The sequence below is a fragment of the Calliopsis andreniformis genome, chromosome 6, assembly GCF_051401765.1.
Source record: "Calliopsis andreniformis isolate RMS-2024a chromosome 6, iyCalAndr_principal, whole genome shotgun sequence".
Taxonomy (NCBI): domain Eukaryota; kingdom Metazoa; phylum Arthropoda; class Insecta; order Hymenoptera; family Andrenidae; genus Calliopsis; species Calliopsis andreniformis.
In genome coordinates this window covers 2041290-2059510 of record NC_135067.1, presented here as the reverse complement: position 1 = coordinate 2059510, position 18221 = coordinate 2041290, and positions in this window count along the sequence as shown.

Genomic DNA, 18221 nt, shown 5'->3' with positions numbered 1-18221 from the left:
CCTTTTTAGAAATTGAGTTTATTACTCGATATTCAAATGTATAATAACGCGAAATAACGTTCGAAAAAAAGAAAACGAAAAAAGTACTGTTGCACTTGACCGAAATATTTTTGCCGCAAGAAAAATAATTGCACCCAACAAAAACCACCATGACGGAGAGAATGAGGGAATGAAGTGAATAGCTGTAAACCGCGAAGAATTCTAGCAACGATTCAAGTTTCAAAATTGATCGTAGGCGTTCCTTCTACAATTAGTAAGTTTCTGTTCATTGACAGATATAAATTACTGCAATTCAAGTAATTAAAACGATATCGTGAAGTAAAAAGAGAAATGTGGGTTAAAGGTACAGAAATGGAAATATAAACTGAATCGATATATTTACTTATGCAAACTGGACCACCGTTGTTTATATTTTTGTAATGAAAGAATTTCTTCTAAATCGAATATAACAAATGGACTAAAATACACAAAAGCGTCGAGAAGATCTAATCTCACCAGAAAAAAGAATCATCGGTAGAAAACACATAAAAAATTCACAAACTTTCAAGACTTGAAGAAAACCACTACCCTAAAAGGAAAAGAACCGAAAAAACGAAAAGAAAGAACGAAAATCCAAACTGTAGCTAACTTCGTGGAACGGAGTTAAAACAAGAAGAAATTTAAAAAAACAACATAGTCCTCGAAAAGCTTTGTCACATCTTCCTAAAGAAAGATGCACTTCGAAGAGAAGTTTTCTCAAACTCGCGAGCTAATCGAATTCGTCTAATAAAATTAAATCCGAAACGAGAACAAACACACAGTAAAGAATAAAAATATCTCACCGAGTTTCGCGGCACTGATTTGTTTAAACCTTGGGAGTTGTTTCGCTGATCGTGTAGAAGGGTTGGTCGTCGATCGACAGAATTCAAGCACCACGAGACGAGGAACGACGCGATCGTGGCACGGTACGCGCGGCAACTGTTCGGGACTGGTTAGAACCGCGTCTAGTCGCGCAAGTAGTCGGTACCCCTTCCCCCTCCATCGACACCAAAAGGGTTGCTCGCGCTACCGTTGATCCTCCGTCCAGGCAAATCGGTCTACTAGGAAATGAGGCAACGGATCCTTTACTGTTCGGTCAATGTTAGAACGGAAAGCTGGAGACAGCTCGATAGAGAAACCGCGTCGAATAATTTAAAGTGATTTATTTTTAAACGTGAAATCGACGCTATCGACGAGCTGTCGAGGGTACACATTTATTTTCTTTCTAATGGTAAGTCAGATCTGATTTAAATTTGAAATTGATTTGTGTTATTTATATTTCAGTAACAAAAATAATAAGATATCGAGGGCTTCTTTGTCTTTTATCGATTATATATTCTTAAACGATATGATACCACCATGTTATCTTCCATTGCTAATATTATAACTTCAATAGTATGAAAGGTTATGAAGGGTGTGTAAATTAAATAAATACATTATATGAACATATAAGATAACTTAGTTTAACATGACTTCAATAACTAACTTACGAAAGAATATAAACGCAGAAACATATTTATTTAATTTGATTCTAGCCTCTTGTCGAGCCTCCATCAGTTTTTATAACAAAAATCATCATATAATTTTGTCACGCTTTTCCCTTGAAATTGTAGCTGCTCTTATACGTACACTGTTTTTACTTACTCTTGTTTTCAAATTGTTGGTCATTAGTACATCCAGAACTCGTTAAATTTCCCCAGTACATTTTAATGACATTCAGTCTTGAACATCTTGCCGACCTTTAAAGCTACAATTTTTTAAATAGTAGAAATCGTTTTTGCTATACTTGCTGTATCAATACAAGCGTAATGTTGTTGAAATATAAACTCATTTTCACCTGTGTTCATGGTACGACTATTAATTTTTTTATTATTAAGATACTCAAACACAAAGTATTTCGCTGTTGAGGGGTTAAATATTAAAAATGTTTTAGTAGGTCAAATTCGGCAACCTTTCCCTACTATTAGGCGGCCAAACTAAAAAAGTAATAGAGGGAAATCTCCTTTTTACTTCCGTAATTTGGTCACTTCGTCGCATTTCATTTTTTTAAAATATAGCTCCGATATTAGGTGCCATCCGGCGCTAGGAAAACTCCCCTTATAATATATACATATATAAAAATGTATTTTTGTGAAAAAGGAGTACGTAAATGTTGTTTTCTCATCGGATATGAGATAATTGCACCAATGTCGTAATTTCTTTTATTTTTATTTATGATAAAAATAATATAATTTTTGTTAAATTAAAAGTTATTATTGTAAGTTCATTCAATGTATGATAAAAACGTAAAACCCTTCACATGTATTCTAGTATCTATACATGTAATTCGATTTTAAGAAAAAGTGATCTTTAACCGATAAACTAATTTTTTCACAATTTATAATTTTATATTAAAAATGCTGCCAAATGATTTCAAAATAATCCTTTAATTATGGCCCACCATGTATACAATGTGCTCCGTCATATGTGGGAATCGCTATAGAAATGAATTTAATATATTTCTACATAGAATAATAGAGAAAGGTTCATATAAACATATTTATCTTCGTTTTCAAGTTATAACGAGTTTCTTTTTTCATCAAACTGCATTTGGTTACTTTCAATGTATCTACTTACTGTCCAGAGATATATAATTAACTGAGTCACCTTTTCTACTGGTTCAGTTACATATTACTTGGATTTGCTTAAAGTCTTGTTCAATTTTTCTTTTTCCCCTTTCACGTTTAGAAACAGTTCAAAACAAAAAATTAGCTTCGCTCAAATTAACTTCGCTCATTTCTTGTATGTGCTAAATCCATACCTAAAATAATTTCTACATGTTACGAGGCACCCTATAAACACGATTGTTGTGGATGGGCAAAAACTTAAAAAGTGATTCTAAACATCGAGGAAGGTCGATAATCAAGAATAATGAAATTGCGGTTGTATTTAATTTGTTAATTATAAGTGTTTAAAGAAATTAGTGGCTATCGCAACCACTAATGTAACAAAGTCTCGCTTCATACATACATATACCTGCGGTGGGTTTCCACGACCTCGACTCGATTAGTGGCTACAAATGATAATAATTGTTTTACACGGTCTGATCACTATCATAAGTTTTACATTGACAATGGTGCCATTCGATTTACCACATTTCTGACGAATATTATAAATTTTTTAAGTCTTGTTTTAATAAACGCAGGAGCAATTTTATTATTTTTAATCATACTTTAAATATACTTCCAACTTTAGTCGAAGACTCATAACTTTATTAAAGACTAGCATTATTTCCTGGGAATTAAACACTATTAACAATATTATACCAGAAGGTCATTGTTAATGACATTGTATTCTATTTTTTACAGAAATACCATTTCTTAGAAAATGTTGGGATACGTTACGGTATGACAAAGTATATTTGCGTTTATGAGACATAATAAATCCAAACAATAGCTATAGAAGCCACTGAATTTGAGTTGCCTTACTATTCTGTTTATTAGTTCGATCTACAACAAACAATATAAAAATACAAAGATTACTTAAAATAATTGTATAAACCAATTCTATCATCTCATATCTCTTGATTCTTCATTTGTTTACAAATCATTTCTCGTAAAATCGTCCATATAATCAACTAGAAATTATCTTGCACTTCTTTACAAATTTTGTTTATGTGTTTGAATTAATTACAATCAATTTTCACAAAGAATTGTAAGTAGGTAACTTTGTTAACACATTATAGTAATATGGGGAGTAACACAATTATATACAATTTGTATGATAGAATCTATTACTTCATTCTAGTGGGTGTCTATTCATAAAACAAGTAACGAAACGATTTAAATGATTAACTATACGTGTAGCGTAGCGTTTGCTAAATTTTGAAATTTCTTCTTTCATTCTAGATACTCGTATTTTTTCAGCATAAATTTTGTTGATACATACCAAGTGGCGCCAGAGGCGGATTAAGATTTTGTGAGGTACGGATAACACTCTTAATATTAAGAGCGTGGCGGAGAGGTGGATGTCTTTGATACTATACTAAAATACTTCCTTCTCTTTAAGAAGATTTTATAAAGGATAACTATTTTTAATCCTTGGTCGAAAGTGTATTTCAAAGTAAATATGACTTTAAAAAAAAACATTTACAAATTGAAAATTATTTTTTTTCTTGAGTATTTACAAAAATATATTTTCATACATGAAAAGATGTGATCACTTGAAGGGTGAGACCCAAGATTATACTGTCTCTGCAGAGAGATGTAAACTTTTTTGCATTTCTGGCTTGGATAATTTTGAACATTTTACGTCAGTTATAGTGTAAAATAGAAGTTTTAGACTGGAATCGTTGAAATACTTCGATGAAAGACTTCGTCTCAAAGCCAGTAATTCTTTTAAAGACTGTGTCTTTAAAATGCCTCTGTACATTATGATTTTACTTTTAATACTTAAGTTCGATTGGAGTAGTCAATACATCCGGTTTTTATGAGCTGTTTCCGTGTTAATCTTTTGTCCAATATCTTACATAAATACTTAACTAGTTGTGAGTCCTTGGTAAGTATTTTGAAATTAAAAGTATTACTTTCACAGTATTCAGTATCTGTTATTACACATGTCAGGATTAATAACCTTGCCATCTAATGGGCCATATTTTGTCATATACTAAAATAAGTTTTTTGCAAATGCTTGAGAAAAAGATGATTTTCACTTGATTAATGATTTCCTCCAAAAGTCCCATTTACTTTGAAGTATACTTCGGACCAAGGATGAAAAATAGGTATCCTTTATGAAATCTTCTCAAAAAATGAGGAATATCTAGGATAGTATCAAAGATCGCTCCCCCGTACGCTTTTCATATCAAAAATATCATCAATCGTTACCTTTATTTACATTAATACTCCATTTATACATATTATAATACTAATATATTGCCAGTAACTTAAATCTATAACTGTTCTTACCTGTCTTTACAAAGTCTATATTTAGTCAAATTAACGATACATCAGTGTTCGAACACAAGGTGTCTTTGACCATTGCACTAAGAAAACTTCAGAAATCCAGAGATATACCTACGTATATTCTGTAATACTTATATTTAGAATTTCCAAGTTACGACATTTCTTAATTCAATTACAAAGTTATCTTGTCACGCTTTATTTTTTCTTACAAAATGAAAAAACTCCATCCTGTGATCCAAGTTACGCAAACGGGGACGAGGGGAGGCAATAAAGGAGGGTGGCACGGACCTCGGCGAGAGTTCTTATCAATTAAATGCGGATCACGGATTACGAAACGATCGCGGGGGCTAGTTAATTAAATCAAATAATAGGACGGTCCCGAGCGTCGATCAAGCGGAATTCCATTAATTCCAAAATACGATATATGTCGGCTCGTTAGGATGGATGTTTACGTAAGTCGTGTGCGTACGGATCACGCGGCCCTTCACGACACGTGATTCGCCACGTGATGCCCGCCCAACCTCCCAGTGGGCCATTCTTTTCTTCAGTTGAAAACGGTTTTCTTACCGCGTGACATAGGTTTCCAGCCACGCGTTACGTAACTATCCAAAGCAAGAAAATCTTTTGAGAAATCCGCCCATCTATTCCCCAGTCCTTTCTACGTTTCCTTGAATATAACTCCTACCCGTTTTCTGTACTTGTAAATCTATTTCCACCGTCGAGATCGTCAAGGGGCTTGCAGCTAACACTATTGCAGATCTCAATGAGTCTAGGTGTTGAATGGCTAACTTTCTACTAACAATAAAATTCTATTAATCTGTAGACATTCCCCTAATAAAGGCTCTATAACAGCTTTGTCCAAAAATATTCAATATAAAGTACAAAGAACAGATCTAAAGATACATGTCTATCAGTAAGTAGCAATCTGGGATCTTTGGTAAGGAGAGAATGATCAGAGACCTTAGATTAGTATTTACATCTATTATGAGACATGTATTGTTATCGTTACCTTTGGTACGGAAAAGATGACTAAAGAACCAGTTTATGTAAAACCCTAGACAGCATTCGTAACAGCACTATATTCCGTTTAGCATTTTCTAGAATTCGATTTGTTTCTTGGAGAGTACTGTCAGGTCAATTAACCTAATATTTAGTTGTACAGGGTTTCCAACACAGGATCTTGCTAAGGCTAGACATATACTAACAACTTTAACTGACAGGTATTAACATAATTGTCTGGAATGTGTCACATTGTTTCTCATTGAGAAGGGCGCACTAGCGATATTTTAATTACAGCCATAGTTGTTAGTACGCATGTGTCCTCAAAATCTAGTCCTATTTGACTGACAAATTCTAATATCATTTTTCTAGAGTACATCAAATTTCGAAAAATAGATTAAACGATACCTATATAAAAATTGTTAAATTGTCCAATATTTAAAGATCCCATGTTTTTTGACATCTACATTTCATATGGAGTTTTTTCAATATATGTCATTCTGTTTGTTTTAAAAGGTGATAATTATTTGAACCACAGTAAAATACGTGCACTTTCTTCATTTTATTAGATACAGATCAAAAATTTGCTATATTTTGTTCCTTTTTATTCCATTTTGATTGTTTGAAAGAACTTCGACTACTTCGAAAAAAAGTTTATATTAAGAAGACATATTTTCAAAAGTTATACAGGTTCTACTGCCGCTCCTTTCTCTGAACTGTTGTCTTGAGATCATATTTGATATGCAAAAGTAAAAACGTGCTATATTAAACGTATATTAGTGGATGATATTACCATACTTGAACTCTTTCTCTTAGCTAGAATACTTTGTTAGTCATACAGTAACAGTTGTAGCAGTATGAGGAATGGGAATTTTCCAGAATTTTCTCCTTGAGGTTCCGTTTCAGAGTTATTAATTTTTCAGAAAACTTTTAAAGAATCCTGCACTAATTAAAGGGAAAATTGAGTATCGGTTAAATTTGATGGCTTTTAGGTATATTGTAGAGTATGATGAGCTGAACAAAAATATGTGACATATTTTCCTGCATAAAATGTGTCTGACTTGCTACTTCTTCTACTGATATCACTGTGTCTGACCTGACTAGTACACGTCGGTAGATAAATAATTCCACGCGTATCTTAGGTGTTTCATTATTAATTAATAATTCTGAAACGTTTAAACACAATTTTATCATTTTTTATTTTCATCACATTTTATCACGTACGATCTTTCCTTGATATTTCTGACATCTGTTGTTATACTTCTTATACAATAAGAAGTTACATTTGTAGGTCCTTCGAGTTTTACTCGAATCAATCTCATGCTTTTCTATATTGAACATGACTTAGCAAGATCGGATGCAAGTACCCAGCAAGTAAGCTAACCATATATAAGGTGTCCCAGAGCTGGTGGTACAAGGGAGAGGGGATAAATCTACACAGAAAAATGAGTTGACAATGTAAAATAAAATTTCTTTATATTATGCTTCGTTTTCGAAAAATCGACTTTGAATTTTAACCGAGGATAAGTGTATCTGAATGTTATCTGATACCCACAGGGATCTTCAAATTCCAAAAAATGAAGAAATGTCACGTTAAAAAGAAATTCAATTATTTCAAAATAAAAACCATGTTCATTTCAGTATAAATAATAAACGACGAATCATATCTAAAAAAAAGGCTTCGTTTCCAGAGCCGGAATGTCATGATTGAGCACCTGTGTACAAAATTTGAAATCGATTAGTCAAACGTAACCCGAATTATTCGGGCCATCATATTAAAAAATGTAGTTTTAAGAAAAACAGCTTTAACGGGTTAATCTTTCAGTGCCAACCGACAATTTAACACTGCTTCCTAATACCGAGAAATTCTACCTTGGCACAAAAAGTGTTAAACCTGAGTTAGCTACTAGACTACCTGGATCGTTCTATTCAAATATATGATTTCGCTAATTTTTCAAGCTTTTTCACGAGATTTATTTTAAAATATTCTTAAAATATTAGTCTAGTAAATATGTAAGAAAATAATTTAATTTAGTGAAACTTTCAAATGGTTAATTTGAAAAGGCATATTCCTAGCATTACTTTCGTTTGCTTTTGTAAAAAATGTATTCAATATATATTGCATAAATATGCTTAATACTATACATAGAGGAAAATAATTAAATATATATCCTATGTCAGCGGTTCTCAAACTTTTTTAGACAAGAAGCCCAGTTTAGTTAAAGGTCCATACATGCTGCGAAGTCTTAACATTTTGCTTAGTTTAATTTTATCTTCATCATAGTAGAAAACAATTTTTATAGCAACGAAATATAGGTTAGAGATTAAAGTTAAAGTGGCACAAAATTAACCCTTTCAGTGCCAAGCTACCGATCTATCAAAAGTAGGACGCAGTACTCAAATTACCGTGGTACGATCCATCAATACCTACTTTCAAACTCCTGTAACTTCTGACTCTTTTACTCTTAAATATGTGGGGAAAATATAATTAGACTTTCTTACATAAGCGAAGTGGGAAATACAAAATAGTCCTTATCTGAATAAGCTTTCAAACAAATAAATGATCAAATATTTTGGTAAACCATAAGTAGATTTATTCGCTTCAAAAATACATGTGAAATGCCGACAATACGTGTCATGACAATCCGATTCGGATGCAATACTGACAGATACGTGCACAATTAATTCAGAAAAAATATTTTTTTGAAAATTTCCTAACTTTCTTACTCATTCTAACAATAAGATGTATACAGAAAATCATATTAGATGCGATTGAAGGCATTCTTATAATTCTTTCAATAATTTTTGGCTAACATCGGCAACAGTCAGCAATGAATAAAATACACTGCAAGCAATTAAGGAAGTAGACTAGGACATTGTAGACAGGTGACATTATCGACAAAATTTGGAAAAAACATGTGTTTACAGGAACTAATTTTTCGTCCTTATATGAGAAGCTTTTTAGCTGGGAAAGGGTTCATTTGAAAGAAAAAAGTTCAATGGAGCGTAGTCAACTTGTGATTTAGCGAGATTCTGCTAATATTTAGTAATACGAGTGTTGTAAAGTAGAGTAAAAATCGACCGTTCACAATCGTGAGATCCAAGCAATTTTATGTACTTCAGAGAGTGTTTTGAACGAAATCACAAGTTGACTGCCCTTTATTGAATTGTTTTCGGTAATTGTTTAGGATTAGGGCCTCCCTACCAATTTTTTTGCGCCTTTGCTACATTGTAGATTTTGATGTGTAGATTAAGAATCTGGAAGAAAAAATTACTGCTCACATCTAATTTTTGAGATATAATAGTTTATAGTACGGTGCGGGCGCCGCAGTATCAGATATACAGTACTGGCAGAATGAAACTCATGCGCATGCGTGAGTTCTGCGAAGTCATGTTTGCTTCTGAAAGTTTGAAAATCTAGCAAAAATAGTTTACCGCAATGATAGGATATTCAGTGACTCAGATGATGAATAACTCTTGGCTATTGCTTCATTAATAAAAAGTATACGACGAACAGACACATGGTTTGTATACTTAAATTAGAGTACGCAAATCATGCGCCTTTGCGTGGACTTAATTTAAAATTACATTGTAATTTCACTCGCTTCTTGTGAGTGTTCTTTGCATACATAACTTTTCTGCACCTGAATATTAACGTCTGTTTAATTAATTTTAATTCACTCCCACATTTTTCGCATATCACGGTTGTAGCCAGTACACTATGGTCTATTAAAAAATCAATTAGTGTATTACTATGAATAATATTTTTGAAGTCAGCAAGGGACAATTGTATTGCGGTCATTTTTTGCAGTATTGTTAAACCAACATGAAAATAATGCAGAAAATTCGAAATTTCACTAGCACGCAAGCGTATCTCGTGACTCCGCGTAAGATGTGCATGCGCATGATCTCCATTCTGCCAGTACTGTATAACTGATACAGCAGCGCCCGCGCCTTAATATAAACCTTTATATTTCGAAAATGACAAAAGAGTGACGTAAGAGAGGGTTTCGAAAAATATGTACATATGCAGTATTTCGCCAGAAATTTCGTACGTGCAACAGTGCAATTGAACATAATAGCATTAGCAGCAACTACCAAAAATTTAAAGCAAATCAAATGAAAGATATACTAAGTTATTGTTAGCTTTTCGCACCTAGAGTGTGGATTAAATAGCTACATTATTATCGTGATAAATGTGAAATAAATGTCTTTTCAAATACTTGATCCAAATATTCTTAATTTTATGTGTATTTGATATTGTATAAAAATAAAACAATATATATTGTCCATAATTTATTTATTACAATGGGGCTCAAAAAATCTGTACGGTCACGAACCTCTTGAAGAGTAGATCCGCCACTGCTGTCTTTTAATAAATTGAGAAATGAAAGTATTTGGGCAATTGAAACGATCGCGTGTGGCTCGTATCGCTTGCCGATAACTTGAACGGTTGAATCTTAGCGTTTCAAGAGCGAGAGAGTAAGAGTCACATCTGTCTTCTCACTCGACTTTTCTCAGTTGTCGATGCGCCGAGCTCACATACACGTGGCTCGTGTAATAGTATGTATAGTGTAGGGGGGAATTTTCTAAGCCGCGTCCCAAATTCGAAATCATAGAGTAGCTCCATCTCGCGTTCAATAAAGAGCTACGTGTCTGTAGGTAATGCAATTCCTCTAACACAAACTGTAACAGCAGATACCGACTTGGGAATCTAGAAAAGTCACGTGACTAGTCTACCCCCTTAAGTGTGACATTGCTTGAATATTTTACGTTATAATTAATTGTAATCGATTAAATGTAATCATTTAAATATTTCTTAATAAAAGTGACGAAATAACAAATTATCAGTGTCTTTATTGCCTTATATAAAAGTATGTCTAAAGTAAATATATAGAAGAATTTATAGTTGTAAATACGAACAACATCGATTTTTGCGTTTTTCTCCTTTTTATTAAAAATTAAAATACATTCTGCCGTACAAGTCGCAACGTGTCAACAAAGCAATACGATATTGAATTTCGTAGGTTTTCTAAATCAATGTCGTGGCCAGGTGAAAATCCTTAAAAAAAACAGTCGAGTCGTGAATTAAGATATTCAACTATCATCAGATATCTCATAGTTATCCGGGTACGCGCTACAAATTAATAGCTCTAATACCCACTATTTTGCAATTGGACAAAAAATAGTAATCGTTGTTAATTTTATTTACCTACAACCAAGTAATGATCTATTAATTTCTCTTTCCAGCACTCAACAGCCGTTCGCCAAGAACATCATATTAATTGGACCGAAACTTTCAGGAAAGCATCCCTACTTAAAGGCATACCAGAATGCGCATTAAGTACAATCCTCAACTCTATATCAGACTTAACTAAAACACAGTACAGTATAACTTATAAAAAATGGTGGCCATTCTGTGAAGAAAATAACAGGTCCTCCTCTGGAGCTGGAGTTGAAGATATAATAACTTTCTTACAGAGTATTCTCGATAACGAGAAATATAAATTCGGTAAAATAAATGCACATCGTTTAGCATTAACAGTTATTTTATCTGAAAATAAATGCAGATACAAGATTAAGAGGATTCATGAAAGGGCTTTCTAAAACAAAACCGTCAGTACCATGATATATTACTACATGAAACCCTTAACAAGTTTCAAATTATATTAAAAACATGGTAGAAAACAGCTGTACATTATTAAAGTTATTATCGTATAAACTGTTTACACTCTTGGCATTAGCTATGGGCCACAGATTACAAACAATTTCAACAATAAAACTTTCGAATATATTCCACTCACAGAACGACCTCCAAATTTTTATAAGCGATCAAATAAATTCATCAGCCATAAACGATAAGTATAACCCTATTTACAAATACCTTACTATCAAGAGGATCAAAGACTATGTACAGCGACAATTATTGAAGACTACATTAGTCGGACTAAACATATCCGAGACACCAACCAGGATTATTTGTTTATTACACGTGAAGCTCCACACGACAGAACTACTACATAGTTAATAACTATATGGGCCAAAGAAACTTTAAAAGAAGTAGAAATCGACACAAATTCTGTTTTAAACCTCATTGAACAAGACACACAGCTACATCAGCTGCATTTAGAGCTAGAGTTTCTATAGACATAAAGACTGCAGGTTAGATCACATCCACGACAGTTGCCAGAATTTATAATAGAACGATAATAAATCAGTCGGACTTTGCACAAAACATAATTTATCTTAATGAAAACAGAATCCGTCTGTAATAATCTTAGAGCGGTGATGTACGTAAAATTGACTCCGTATCAATTAATGGTAACTTGACGTCAAATTGACTCCGCATAAGTATTGTAAATGTTTACGTTTTCTTTGTAATTAATTTCTATTATTATTTTATATACAAAATATTGAATTAATTTCTATTCTGCTTATTATCAATCTTGTATTAAAATTTATTGTTACATTATTGTTAAGTGTATCCGAAATAAATTTCATTTGTTGTCATTGTATTAACAAAAAATACATTTTATTTATGAAATGTTATAAATATAATAGAATTATCTAGAGAATAACAAATAATAGTTTCTTAATCTAAGTAGAATATACCTTCATCTAAAGATACGTCAAATTGACGCACGTTACTACTGGTGATAAATCATCACCATTGATACAAAGTCAATTTCACGTCAAGTCACTACTATTGATACAGAGTTGATTTAACGTCAAGTCACCACTAGTCATATTAAAACGGTGGTTATCACTTGAAGGTTAAATACCTACATGGGATTTTATCCCTTCTATCTATATTATTTATAATTGATTCTTCCTTCTTATGGGAAGGAACATTAGGGAACATTATTTAAAATATAGATTCGTCTGCTTAATCGCAAGTCAACTTTTAAAAATCTGCCAGTTAAATGATATCAAAGATGATACTTGGTTATACATACAATTCTATTCCCGTTGGCTCGCGAAGCTTCTACGATCTTATTCCTCAATTCAAGGATAATAGTTTTTGTAATGTAAGAAATTTTCATGAAATTCAATAAATTAAAAACTAATTTATTATACTACGTTATAAAACGATAGTTGTATTAAATCTTTTATGATTTTAATTTCTAATCGTGTGTGATTTCAACTCTGAATTACAAAACCATTTCCTGCACGATTTTAAACACTCTCGCTGGGAAAAATTACTAAACTTAATTATATTCACTATGAATTTTTAGTGATTAATAAAAGAACAACCCGAAGTGATAATTTCCGATTTTCATGTTTGGCAGGTTTGTAGGGTAGCCGAAAATATTCCACACAAAATTAGGCAAAGACATAACTTTACGGAAATCGACTTCTCGTCCTTATACATATATGTATATCTTATATGTATAAGAAGATTTTGAACTGGGAAAAGGTTCATTCGAAAGAAAAGAGTTTATCTTCTGATGAATCCAATTGCAGAAGTTCAATTGTTTGATGAAATCGTTTCCATATAAATTGTGATGTAATGTTATGCGGTATGGATGGAACTTATAAAAATGTAAAATTCAAAACAGTCGTATGACTGATTCCACGTTCTCTTGCAATTGGTGTACTGCTTGCATGAGGATCCACGTTAACCAATGCCAATACATTAGTAACGACATTATCCGTAGCCACATTCTGAGGTTGATTTCTGTTCACTTGCACAGTACCTGAACGGAGTAAAACGTTGTTCTAGTCTCTTAAATGCCATATGCGATTTAGATGGTCGATTTGGGTAGCGTTGTGCATACTTTGCAACCATTCTGTAATTTTTTCTGCACTTTCCTAATACCAAAAGAATTTCAAAAGAATTTTGAAACATTTCCATTTTTACAACAAATTTAAGGAATACTACCGTTCAGCAAAGGATAACTTAGCACGAATAATGATAAAAGTAAACTTACTATCTTGTAAAAGAACACAATAATACATAAATACGTTTGTTTCCATTTCATTGATAATGACTTCGAAAGCACGGAACGTGTGAATGAAATGAATACACAATACATTTGTAAAGCGAAAATCAAATTCCTTTTTGGAAATAAATTGAACAAAGCATTGTTAAGTGTATTGAAGTACAAAATAATCATTTTGAACACTTACTAAAGTGCAAATAAAATGCAAGTACGTTAATTTATCAATGCATTTATTTCAATCACCTTTTCGACATTTCCCTACAAGTTTGACCTTAAATGACCTTCTGTACATAATTTTCAAATTCGTCTTAACATAAACTACAATGCTAGCAAAAAATAAAAGTATAATTCCATTTGAAAAAATGCTCGTGACTTTCACCTCATCTTTGCGCGTCCACCAGGAAAAATAAAAGTCCCATCACATGATATTCCTCGCGGTGCTGAACAACTTTCATCTGAAACATTTTTGAGTATAATTAATATTTTTGGAAATATTCGTCTGTAACACTTTATAATTTCCACCCTGTATTTATTATTCTTAAAATTGTTTTCAGTATACAAACCTGTCATAAGTTTCATAAAAATCGAAAATTATCACTTCGAGCAGTTCCCTTGTTAGTATGTTTCAAATTACACACCATTTTTTTGCCTTTTAGTAAAGATTTCGTAGTTACATTTAAATTATGAATAATTTCTGTATAATTGTCTACATAAACTAGTGCTGCGCGCAACACTGTAATCTGTAATGTCCGACTGGGAACCGCGAATAATTGGGGCGTAAATTGGGTGAATTGGCGTAATACGGTGCTGGGTGTGTGCTAATGGCTCGCAAGAATATTATTTCAAGTAAAGGTTGCTTTGGGGTGGTGTATTGCGACAGTAATCTACAGGCCGTGCAATGTGTCGGGTACACGACAATTCAGAACAGCACGCAAAAATCAGACGAGATCGGCCGAATATTCGTGACATGTGTAAATACATATACAGGGTGATCAATTTATCTAGAAATCCTCCGAATATTGACAGCATTTATCGTAATTGCTGTTAGCATTGTAAGTGCTGTCAACATTTATTAAAGGGTTTTCAAATAAACTAATCACCCTGTAAAGACAGCGGGATATAATATAGCGACTCCAGAGACACAGCAGGGTCCTTCACACTTCTAACAATCGACGTTGCGCTGATAAACCGGGGTCCCAGGTAAAAATAAACGTATTTTTCCTGATTTCTTCCAATTCACAGCCCCAGGAATTACTAAAGAGACGTTATCATCAATACAGAATTATCAATTAATCACGTAGTAGCTAATTACGTAAAAATAGAAAAAACTCACCATTTAACATCTACTTCACTAAAATATCAAATTTTGTTTGCGTTCCTCTCTTTACTATTTGTAATATTTGATTAATTATTAATGCTATACTGATGATAATAAATTGTTGAATAATGGATCTTATAGAATTAAGACTTGTTTACCTCTTTTGCTACTTCTGGGGCCTCGAATTCGCAGGAATCAAGAAAAAATACGTTAGTTCGTACCTTGGTCCCCATTTGGTCATCGTAACGCCAATTGTTAAAAGTACGAAGGACTGATACTCTGCTGTTTTACTGGAATCGTTATATCCTGCCGTCGACTATACTCGAGTAGCCTGATACTTTCAGATAGCCCAATTTTTTGGGATAGCCCGATTCTTTCAAGTAGCCCGATACTTTCGGTCAGCCTGACACTTTAAGCACAAGCTGATGATTTCATAGTTGGTTCTACGTTCTACTATTTCAGGTTCAGGTACTGTTTAGAGCTGGTAAACTTGCACTGGAGACGGCACAGGGGCAAGAAGGGTCCTTCACTTGCACCAATTGATTTCATCTTTCCTCAGTAGTTGTGACCATTTCGGCCAACAATACGTTTCGGTCGAAAGTACGTGTGAGATCAAGCTGGGTCTATCCACTGTAACCAATTAGACCCATATACTTTCTAGATGCAAGTTTACCATCTCTAAACACTACACATTTTTAACTGGAAAATAATATTATTTGATAATTGAAACTATTAAACAGAAACAATAAATATATTTCAAATTCTCTTAGATTGAACTATGTAACGGCTAGGGATGAGATCAAGTTCAATATGTAATCATGAATCCGAATCAATTTCAATACTCGAGTTTCGTTTCATAGGTTTCGAAAACCTACTACCCATACGACATAATGTTTCGCTGATTATATTTATAACGTATTTAATTTATACAAGCTGGTTTCAAACCTTGGAATGAGTATCTGTAGCTTTCGAAAACGTACTTAGAAGTACATACTTTGATGTTTGAAAGAACTGTATCTTGGAAATGTAGTACTCGAATCTTAACAAAGAACAGACTCTCTCTTCACACATCAGATGGATCCGTAATATTAAGTAACACGTCCATACTCCTATTTACAATTATACAAAATACAATTTCTCCTAACTAAATACTTCGTTTGCGACATATGCTTTCTTTCAAACATTTTCTCTTCTCAACAAATAGAATACGCTTACATAAAAAAAGAATTAAAAATTAATTTTTGGTGTTATAAATAGTTTTCCAAGTTTTTTAGAAATGTCCATCGATTAAAAAATGCAGTTACATCTCTAGAAGCCACGACAAACCTTTCTTTTACACCCTGTACAGGATAGAAAATTCCTGGTTTAAATACTCATAAAAGGTTCGACTTTACTTAGTCAAGGTTCGATTATACCTGGAAGTAACATTTACATTTATCAAAGTACGTATAAAGAATTCGAACTTTTTTTGTCTAGATTCAACTGTACTTACAAATATTGCTTTCTTTTTCGAAGTATACGTGAAGTGTTCAAACCTACATATGTTCAGTAGTGTAACTCATAATTGCACCCAAATCGTAACAGCTATCTGCACCTAGAATATCCCTCCTATCTGAAGGGCTAGGTGACCCTTGGGGAGCTATTGCAGCAAGGGTCCAAAATTCAAAGAACAATGCAGCCACAAAAGCTAGAAATCGGACTAGACCTTAGCATTCTCAAGTATGCAATTCTATATTTTTTATCATATTTCGTTGCAGGTACTACCAATCGATTCCTTACGTTTTCCCGATCGAAATGATACCAAGTACGACACAGTTAAGATGACTTATAAAGAAATTCTGTACAAAAGCGATTTTTACAATTTTACCCTAACTTCATTCAAAATGGTTCAATTTGCATAAAATTTTGTACTATTTTAATCGATAGGACATAAGGAATTCATCTGTATCACTTTAATAAACCTTTGATTGCCTGGCCCTAAACCGACGTGCGCCCGACGCTAGCAGACGAGGCACACCAAGGAGCCCGCCTCCTTATAAAATACAAATTAAGATTATAAATAGTATTGTTATGAATAGATTACAAACACACTTTCGAGAATAATAACTTGTTTCTAAAGCCTTTGGGGGGACACTACACTTTTGAACGGTGGTGTATAGGTAACAAAAGGGTTCCGAAAATGGTGTGAGAGTAAAATACTCAGGACATGGCAGTGACGTAGCATTGTTATCGACAATTCTGTCCATTGTCCCGGACGACGCGAAACGTTATGTCCAGATAGGTAAATAATCCTAGCATAGGATTTGACAAGACAGGACTATATTTCACACGAAGTATTTGCGCGTGAATTTTCTAATTTTAGAACGATGATAACGAATTCGACCGAGAAACGAATTTAATGGATAGTTAGACGGAGTTAGATAAGTGGGTCGAGAGTTGCCCGTCCCTCGTTTCTTTTCCGAGTTATTTGAGGATCCATAGTTTATTAATTTCGCATAAGCTTATGGAAGACAATTAAAAGTCAAGGCAGCTTTCCTTTTCTAATTACAAACATTTTTCAAACTCCTTCAATCAAGAAGTAAGAAGATAATGATGATAGTACGCATACAATGGTTCTCATCACAATTATAAGTGTATTCCGAAATTACCTGAGACTGGTAACATTGCTGAAGCTGAACATTCGAATATTTATCCGTTCCGAAATTACATTCTGTAGTTGCAACACTGACAGCAGGATTGTAATTCGAAACGAAAATAACGGCAATTTTCAACAAGTTCAAATTTCAAACTGTAGCGCGAATTAAGAGTTATATTTATATTATTCAAGCATGGATGTTTCAACAACTGCGGCAACAATTTGCAGCTTAGTAACGGAATTAATAGCTTCATTTGATGATGAATACAATGAAAACGAAACAGACATGGAGTTACTGGCGAAAATATATTATTAATAATTAATAATAATAAATATAATAATATATATTAATAACGTATTAATATAAT